Source organism: Apostichopus japonicus, chromosome 1 (assembly GCF_037975245.1).
Source record: "Apostichopus japonicus isolate 1M-3 chromosome 1, ASM3797524v1, whole genome shotgun sequence".
Lineage (NCBI taxonomy): Eukaryota > Metazoa > Echinodermata > Holothuroidea > Aspidochirotida > Stichopodidae > Apostichopus > Apostichopus japonicus.
Genome location: NC_092561.1, coordinates 14,919,349 through 14,929,801, shown reverse-complemented (window position 1 = coordinate 14,929,801; position 10,453 = coordinate 14,919,349). Strand labels below are relative to the sequence as shown.

At 36.6% G+C, this 10,453-nt stretch overlaps 1 long non-coding RNA gene across 2 annotated transcripts; it reads right to left on the bottom strand.

The window, feature by feature from the left end:
- Window positions 1-3,779: 3,779 nt before the first annotated feature.
- LOC139968693 (uncharacterized) lies at window positions 3,780-7,852 on the bottom strand. Of its 2 annotated transcripts, XR_011793526.1 has the most exons (4): window positions 7,412-7,852; window positions 6,767-6,911; window positions 5,753-5,967; window positions 3,780-4,121 (listed from the first exon to the last, which is right to left on the bottom strand). It is a non-coding gene; the product is annotated as an uncharacterized lncRNA (long non-coding RNA). The 2 variants fall into 2 exon arrangements; XR_011793524.1 differs by lacking the exon at window positions 7,412-7,852 and having other exon boundaries at window positions 6,767-7,387.
- Between the last annotated feature and the right edge of the window lie 2,601 nt (window positions 7,853-10,453).

Below are 10,453 nucleotides of genomic sequence, written 5' to 3'. Positions count from 1 at the left end.
TAGAATTTACCAGTTGTAAACTTCTATCTGTGCTTTAGTGGGCCTTGAAAAGTACAAATTTAGTGTATAAGTCAACGGAACGATTCACTGTGACACCTTTAGAATATAATTGATGAGGGTGTCGCAGTGCCGATATCGTGTGCGATGTATTTAAAATCGCTCATGTTTATAAATGACAACTTTTATGGTCATTAAATGGTCATTAAATGTGGGTCTCTTAAGTGTAAGGGCCTAGGGGCAGCCCCATAGCAAGCATGAGCAATCATGATGGCATGATCACCGGATTGTACATTTCACTTTATGTATAGCTGAAACGTATAAACAGACTTGTAATGATGATCTCCACGGTTTAAATATTAGTAAGTAAACGTTATCGAATACACTATAAAGATATACGTTACGTTATCATGACGTCAGTTTTGGCAGCATACATTTTTTAAAAAGCGTCATGTGTTAGTCTGCAGCCGACGATTAATGAGCGAGTGAGTAGGAGGGGAAATGATAAGTTTGTTTGATAAAATGCCTATTTGCTTACTATAGGCTGACACTACGGCATACTTTATAACACACTGTCCAAAATATATATAACAACCATGCATGTTCGTATAGCGAACTTCTCTGGGGGCTTATGGTAAGTTTCGAATGTCATTTCCCTCAACCCAGTAAATAGATATGTATATAGTTTGGTGCAGTCATGTTTTGTACTTTTCGGATTTAATATAAAAAAAACTTATATAGAGAATCGGTTGGGCGACCTCTATTTTATTTGACTCTCCGTTTACGCTGATCTGGCACGAATAAGGTGCTAACGGCAAAGACCACAACAAAGCTTCACACACAAAAACGGAAAGTTATTTCATGCATTTCGGATACCTGGCAGTGTATATACTGCAATCGTATTAAAACGTTAGACGGAAAAAATACTTCAAAGTATCTCAGTACGAATAATTATAACGTCATAACGTGTAATGTGAAATAGCCAGTAGCACTTGCTAATACCCTTATTTTTGATAGCAACATGGATTTTCTGACTGTGATTTGTTACAAGCACCACCATAATTGAGGCCAATATAATTTCGGTTTTACACCCACGTATTCGGTAGAAGTGGTGGATAGTTTCACGGAAAGCTTTCCGTGTTCGAACTGGCAGTTTATGGTGAAGTTAGGCGAGGATGATGCATGAAAAACCGTATTTGTTCATTATTTGTTATGCATCCATAACTGAAGTCATCACCCACATTTCATAACTGTAGCACTGGAAAAAAAAGCGCCATGTGAATTGTGGTATTGAACTTGGCAGTCAATTTGTCAACCAGGTAAACCAGTTGTTACATAGTGAAATAAAACAGACCAAGGTATGAGCATGTTTGTATAATGCAAGTCGTCATGTAGAGATATGACTGGGAGTTGTTATCCGTTAAAATTGGCTTAAAATTTCGGAACCAATCTTGGGGGCTGTGGACATTGGGGAGCGTAGTTCAACGAACAGCCTTAACCGTCTATTTGTATACGACGCCTTTGTAGAGGGGGTGGGATCAGGGCAAATAAATCTCGGGTTCTTTATTACCAGTACCCCTCTGAAACTTAACCCAAAACCGATTTGCAATAAGAACATATAGTGGATAGCCATCACCAAAGTTGATTCATTCCTTTCTAGAATTATGCTCTCACATGAAGTATAGGCTATAAATGACCCATGAGAGCATTTCTATAATATTACTAAACAATGTTAACTCATGGATTACATGTGTACAACTCATATCGAAGGTCTATAAAAGTACAGCATATAAGGAATATAAATTATTACTTAAGTTTGCTCATAATCATAAACACTACATAGTTATACATTTGCACTTGTACAGATGAGCAACCACCCAGGAATTAATGTGTTACAATTTCCTCATAGGGCATGAAACATGGGAAATTATAGGAGTCATTTTGTAAAGTGTAGTACACAGACGGACGGAGACTAACGAAATACGCGATTCAGCATATAAAACTATTGTAGCCTACCTATGTTGAATCACTCTAATGTATCCTTAATATTTTCCGACAAGTCTGACTTGGCGACTCTTCAGTATATTGTTGGCTATGCATAGTTTGAGCTGTAAGGAGCTCAACGGGACTTACCTTTCAAGGAAAGTTGGAAGCAGAGTGTTATGTCTGATTGTTTGAAGAATACTACATCTTGCAAAGAGATTACATTCGTGCCCCGTGTCGCTTAAATGTTAAGTATAGCAATGGTGCCAGGATCAAGAAATCGGAAAATTCAGGTTAATTGAAAAAATAATCGAGAGTTTGCTAAAGTCAATCTGAACATATGGTAACAATTCTCGTACTGGACATGGTACTGTTTTAGAGGCATTATGGAACCGACTGATATGGTGATTAAGGGAAAGTTCGTAGAAATGCTCATTATTGGTGTACCTGAGTAATTAATTTATGTGAAATTGACTTTCTCGTTAAACATATCACAAAGTAGATCATTCCTTACATTCCAAAACCATAGTCCACATTGCATCAAATTAACATTATATCGATGTTCATAAAGAAACCTGTGATGTTGTTTTTCTTGTCTGAGTTTATGAATTTATTGGGTAATTAATTAGCTTGAACAGTTAATGATATATAAATGTATCAGCGTTTTTTAGATAAGGAATGTACGATAAGGTTGTATCCAGCACTTAATCTGTATGATATTACTATGATTTTAGAATTGAACTGCTCACACTCCTGACTAAATCCTACATGTAAGTGTAACCGGAGAATGTCGTTTGCCGAGGTTTGCTTCAAAGTATCCTAGAGCGATGAGTAACTGGAAAGTACTTTATCTCACCATATTAGTTTATTTTCCTGATAGAAGGGCTTCAAATTAAAGCAATGTCGGTCTATATGACTTCTTGAACTGGATAGTGTATTAAAATAATCCAGTGGAAAGAGTGGAAAATTTTGTTCTAGGGTTTGATGTGAACCTGTTTCATACCTGTGTTTCTTAATCCATGCATCAATAAAACAGATGAAAATAAAATGGCTAAAAGCGACACTTCCAAATAGAATTGTGTACATCCCAAATAGCTTTTTCTTTTCATGTCACACATTATCTTAAATTTGAGTAATATTGATCTACAATATAAAGAGAAAAATACATTTAACTGAATTTCAAGAATAAGCTCTACTTTCCTCAAATGACTTCAGAACATTCAGTACGTTAAATGCTCATTTTTGTCTTATTAAGACAAATAATCCTCCTAATACAATGTATTAATTTGATACTTATTGCTATAACGATTGGATAGTTACAGTATCTCCTTACCATACTTGTGTGTGTTGTCATCTTACAGCTGAAGCTATGGATCCTACACTGAAAACTTAAATTGGTTCACCGACTAACATAACGTTAGTCCATCTGGTGCCTCTCCCGACTAACATAGCCTTAGTCAGTTGCTATACCGACTAATTTATTCCTTAGTCAGTTGGATTTCTTAGTCGGTCATCTTAGTCCGTCAGCTTAGTTGATCAACAATTTCTTAGTCGGTAAATGTATATTAGTCAGTTACATTAGTTGGTGACATTAGTCGGTCTTTACCGACTAATTTATATGAGCCACCGACTAGTTTATAGCAGGTTTTACATTAGTCAGGATGGTGCCTCTCCCGACTAACCTTTCTTAGTCGGTATCGACTGACTAGTTGCACTGACTAGAATCACTGAAAGAAGTAAACCCGACTAGTTTCACTGACTAGCATCACTGAAAGAAAAGAGAGCAGAAGAAACACAAATAATGTGTACGTTGGCAGTATTTATTTCTGATAAAACTTCTGATGTCTACAAAGGCTGACTTTCGACAGATAGAGAAGAAATCACTGTGAACAAAAATCTGAAAATCTGATTTCATTCCAACAAAGTTAAGACAAGTTAATGGATCAAACATGAATCGCAAAAGTATAGCACTGCACAATAATGCAAAGTTGAATCTTGGGCAAGGGTTCCTCATGACTTTCGTTTTAAAGTGGTACCCCAAATCGACACCAGTTAAGTCTTCACGAACAAAGAGTGTTTCTCTTAACTACAAATGGCCTCCCCCTTGTCTCCAGGAAGCCAAAATCTGCACCATTATTGACCTGTGAACAGAAAATATGATATACGTGTAAGCACAGATACAGATATAGCACATGATAACTCACATTATCATAAACATACATTTACATTATAGTTTTATAACATATGGGGAGGTATACATTTAAATCTAGGTCCCTCAAATTATAAGCCAGGAATAGCAGCTTTACCAAATAATTATTAGCTTTGCACAGCATAACACCAAGTTATTTTTCAAAGCTTAATAATTATGTTAATCATGTTAATAATGATCCCAATAGACCGGGAGCCCAGAGGGTTTGGTTAGCTGGGAAGGTAACCAATTGCCTTGTACATCACAATGTTCACAGTGCATTCCTGTATATGAAACCAGACGACTGGCAAACCGACTGTGGTGGGTGTGGCTGGGAGAGCAATTTTAAAGTCACCTGATAGCTACAGTAACCTAGATCAGTTTTCATGGTAACACATCAAAGTAAGTACAATGTGTCAGGTATGGCCCCAAGAGCAACAAATGGCCATTGCCAGTAATTATTGGTGGTGGGGTACCCCTGCCAGTAGACCCCCAATATGCCCATTCCCTCATTGACCTAGGTGAGCTCATGATTTGACCAGTTGAAACCTACAGGAAAATGATAGGTATCACTTCATATGTAAGGGATGGGCATTTCCAGTCATTTACATTGGTGGGGTAACCCTGCCAGTAGACCCCCAAAATGCCCATCCCCCATTGACCTAGATTAGCTCATGAGGTAACCAGTTGAAAACTACTGTAAAATGATTGGCAGGAATCTATATGTAAGGGATGGGCATTTCCAGTAATTTATATTAGTGGGGTACCCCTGCCAGTAGACCCCCAAAATGCCCCCCCCCCTCATTGATCTAGGTCAGCTCATGATTTAACCAGTTGAAAACTACTGGAAAATGATTGACAGGATTCTATATGTAAGGGATGGGCGGACTCTGGCAGTGGTGGCCCACCAATATAAAATACTAGAAATGCCCATCCTTACATATGAAGTGAAACCTATCATTTTCCTGTAGGTTTCAACTGGTCAAATCATGAGCTCACCTAGGTCAATGAGGGGATGGGCATATTGGGGGTCTACTGGCAGGGGTACCCCACCAATAAAAATTACTGGCAATGCCCATCCCTTGTATCTGAAGTCCTAACCAACATTTTCCAGTAGGTTTCAAGTGGTTACCTCATGAGCTGACCTAGGTCAGCCGTGAGGGGTCAATTGTTGATCACTGGCAGGGGTACCCCACCACCAATAATAACTGGCGATGGTCATTTGTTGCTCTTAGGGCCATACCTGACACATTGTTCTTACTTTGATGTGGTTACCATGAAAGCTGATCTAGGTTAGCTATTAGGTGACTTTAAAATTGCTCTCCAGCCACATCCACCACAGTCGGTTTGCCAGTCGTCAGGTTTCATATACAGGAATGCATTGTGAACATTGTGATGTACAAGGCAATTGGTTACCTTCCCAGCTAACCAAACCCTCTGGACTCCCGCTCTACAGATCAGTCAAAATTTGACCAAACTTATGAAGCTTGCACGTAAATGATATACTAGACTGTTTTTTTTTAAACAGGTTATGAAAAGTATCTTTAATATCATTAAACAGTTGGGTACAATAGTTAAACTCACTCTTCCATCTTTTTTCTCTATGGTACTTGTTCCTTTGCTTTTTGGACTCTTGGATAAACTCTTTTGTTCTGCGTAGGGTACCAATATATCATCTTAAAACATGTCTTTAAGCCATATATAACACAGTTCTCCTCTTCTGTTGTTGCCTCCACACTGGTGTCGTACATCACAGGAAACCTCACACTTGACTTAGATATTTGGCTTTTCAATTCCTGCTGGAAAAAAGAAACAGCAAAGTATTCATCATTTGAAAAAAAATTAAATAAAGTTGTCACCACAAAGTTATGTGAGATTTGCTTCCACTATAGTCTCAAAAACAATCCCAAAGTTTGAAGCAGACTGTATAAAGCTGAAAATTTGAACGAGAGTGTCATCACCATTGCAACCAGAATCAAATGCCCAGAATACAGAGATAATAAAACATGGGCTAAATCTTTGTTTGTTTTTATGATCTTTAAAAATATAAAATTTTAGAAACAGAAATGCACTGAGCCAACTTATTTATAGTCCTAATCGTTTTTAGTTGTTATTTTGCTTGCTCACATAACAAGCCTGTTTAGACCTAGGCTAGAGGAGAATCAGTACTTTGTTACACTAAGTTTGTCTTTCGGTCGTTTTGATTTAGTCTTACTAGTAGTACTAAAGTATATAATGGACCGGCGAACACTAGAGAATACCCAGAGTTTTAGCAACTGCTTTAAACTGTATCATCTGATCTATTATTTACGTCAATGAGTTTCATTCAATCTAGGATCAAAAAGAGAAAATTAATTAATCTTAACCTTTAAACTTTGCTACTAAACAGATATGCTTGAATTACAAATAAATGTCAAAAAAAACATCATAATCTACGAATCGATGCATGTACATATACATAAACAGAATAATTTGAATTCGCGCAAGTGAACCCTGCACTACATTGGACAGAAAAAAAACGTGCAATTAGACCAAACTAAACATACTAAATTTTCCGTTACTTCTACATAAAATATCAATACAAATACAACAACTTACTCTTTTGGCAGTATACTAAAAGCACATGTTATAATAACTTCAGACTATCAAGCTTTCCTGAGAAAAAACGGTTAATACTTCTTACAGTAAACAAGTCGACCGTGAAGGAATGTCGCAATTGTCCGGCGTGACCGGAAATTAAATACTAAAAAATGATAAATGAAAAGGTTAAATAGAACTGAAGCGTGCATCCTGACTGCTCGCAACATATAATACCGTTGACTAGCCAACATAATTTGTTCAGCCTACTGTGGCTGTACGTTTGCAGGTCTAGCCTTGCCTATTCAATTTCACAAAGCCTACCCATTTAGATTCACATGGGAAATTACAGGAAATCTTTACCAAATGAGTGTAGACTTCAAATAAACTATTGACACTTATAGTTCCAGCATTTGTTTGGGAATAAATTAGAAGATTATGTGCCACTGTTCAATCTAGCCCAATACACACATAACACATTGTTAATTGGTGTTTAGAATGCACACTTTAGTGTTGAGAAAGCACTGCAGTACCCAGTAGAAGCCTATAGGCTACTCACTGTCATTGCACTTGTGTATTGCGAAACGCCAGCGTGGCAACGGTAGCGTTACACTAACCATAATACAGTACTAGTGCACGTGGCCTAACAATTAACTTTAATTTTACCTTCAAGTTAAAGGAATAACAGGTAGGCCGATGATGGCAGTTAATACCTCCATTCTTCTAAAGACCTTCTTGGGTGATTTACGGTTGAAAGTTGCTTAGAGTGATCGTATGAAACTATGCCAAGTCCAGCAAGCTGCCGTTGCCTCTCGGTTTCCAAATTGAAGTGAATCGAATTGGGTTAAAATACATTAGTCCGTCGACACCGACTAAGCTACGATTATGGCGTAAATCGGGTGTCCGTATCGTTCTTAGTCCATGGGTTAAAATACCTTAGTCCGTCGCCATCGACTAAGTTGCGATTAAATATTCCTTAGTCAGTGTAAACTGACTAAGAAGCAGTGATGAAACGAAGATTTTTGCTAGTTCGTGTGCATTGACTAACGTTACAGACTAATTTAACGTTAGTCCGTTGCAATATTGACTAGTTTATTTTTTCAGTGTAGTGAATTAGATCTGTAGATGACCTTTGGCTGTATCATTAAGCAACACAACTTAAAATGCAAAACTGTAAGGAGCTGTGCGTTTCTTTTGAGGGGCTACCTGCGGCTTCTTGAGGTCTTGATTTCATTCATTACCGCCCGTTTCTTCGACGAATCCAAATGTGAAATAATGAAGTTATTTTGTGATGTGAAACAAATTATGATATTCACTGAACCGTAAACTATTTCAGTCTGCTTTGATGTATATAAATTGTTGTTAAATTACCTTAAATATGATTATGCGGAAAAACACCTGAAAAGAGAGCTCAGTTACTACATGGTAATTATAAATGTGTCTTTAGTAAATAATTCGACACTATGGCTTGCAGAGATAACCCATTGTATTGACATGAATGAGAACAAACAATGGTGAACTGTGGACCTTGCTGTAATCTATGTACTGAGCCACACATTATCGGTATATTGATATTGTATTGTGCTACTATGTATATATTATACTGCGGTAAACGTCTTTAACGAATACTGTGACTATATGCCGTATCGAGATACCGTACCTTGCCAATACCGTATATACAAAGCACTTCATATATTTTAATCTGTAAGCCAGAACGGATACCTTTGTTAATCATCTTAAATGTAGAAAGGTTGATCTAAGCTGATTCATTTCACATTACGTACTCAACAAATTGAGTATATTATCGATAAAACTCATATTGCTGTTGATTCACAAACGCATGTAAGTTATCAATACCCTAATAATGTAATATATACCCAACTTTGAAGGAGAGTTTATATTGGATGTAGGCTACAAATCAAGAGCAAATACGACAGACGTACACTACACCTGTTTGCCTCTGTATCATTATTACAAACATGTCAATTTTTAAAGTTGTTCACGAAAGCTATTCTAAGAAATTCAATGAAAATCGCCGGCTGATTGGAATTTGTTTCTCTTTCATACATTTTTTCATAAAGTTTCCTCTGCGATAATATGTTCCACTTTATACAGTCAGAAATAAAGTTTGTTCCGCAAATTTGCAATCTCCTCTTCTGTGCGTGATTGTCAAAGTTTATTAACGGATTAGATGTGCGCAGCTATTAGAAGAAATATGGAACTCTTCACACTTACAGCCTATAGCATCGGAAAATTAATGTGTACGATTTCAGGTCTGATCCGGCATTTACATACTTAAAATGTTTATACAATACATTTCGTTTTATGATGTTACCGTTTTCCCGTGTATTTTCCATTCAGTTAATGTAGCTATAAACCTGGCGTTCATTGTTTGAAGACATCATTGCATGATCAAATGTGGCGAAAATTGAAGCCATAATTGTACATTGTTTTTACCAACGTCGATCTTATTCATAAAAGGCATTGCCTCACGATGTATTAGGCGTACTATGTTTTTACATGAAACAAAGCTCTGTATATATTTCCTTTCTGTGACATTGTTGCCAAAATAACACAAAGGAATGGCCGAAGAAGATCCATACCTTATGTATATATACACCACTATTGTGTTTAGTTTTCCTGGTACTAACATTTACCTGATGAAAAATTGGAAAGTGATCACTGAGATCAGTAACTAAAACTCCAGAGATATGGTCATCAAAATTAGTATTACTATAAATATTATCAATTAAACTTACAGAATTACAGGTACCCTAGTAGTTTTACCTATTAATGGGCAAACTCCGTACGATGATACTATGTTAAGAAAATCAGAGGAAATACTCTTGGTTAAGTCAATATTAAAATCACCCATGATAAAGCAGTTTTTATGTTCTTCTGAAATTTTTGCAAGTATAAAATATAGTTTGTCATTAAATGAGTAAACCGGAGATTGCGTAGGTCTATAAATAACAGACACTAAAATAGTTGTAGATTTAAAACTTAGTTCAACAAAAATACTTTCTATGTCTTCGTTGAAGATGGATAAGTCATGGCGCATAACACTGGGAAAGTTACCATGTATAAACAGGCAAACCCCACCCCCTCTCCTGCCTTCTCTATGTTTCCCAAATAAGTTGTAATTTTTCATACCTGTGATAGGATTATTTGGACCCAATCAACTTTCTGAGAAACCCAAGATTGTAAAATCATTATTAAGAGTAGACAGATAATCATTTATGGAATCAAAATTATGGACAAAACTACGGCTGTTAAGATGAAAATGGGAAAAACCAGAATCTTTAATTTCATTGTTATAACTATCTATATTAAAATATAAACAATTACCTGAATTTTGATGAATTGAATCATCCAACATAACATAGAAGCATCATTAACACATCCCATGCAAATTATATATGTAAAGGCTTGAGCAATGAAAAAAAGTGAAAAACAGTTGCCAACAAAATCATGTAACACAAGCTATCAAATAACTGATACTCCTCAACAATGTTCTGTTTCCAATTTAGAAATATCTTTGTTTTGATGCAGAGTTAGATCAAGTTAGATCACAGGTTCAAGAGGTCGTTTGGGCCCATAATCCTCCTCTTTGTTTCGGAGCCATCTGTTGATTTGAGGAGGGCGTAGATCCTTCCGTCAATTGACCAAGCAGATGGCACTCTCACGTTGTGACCACTGCGTCACACG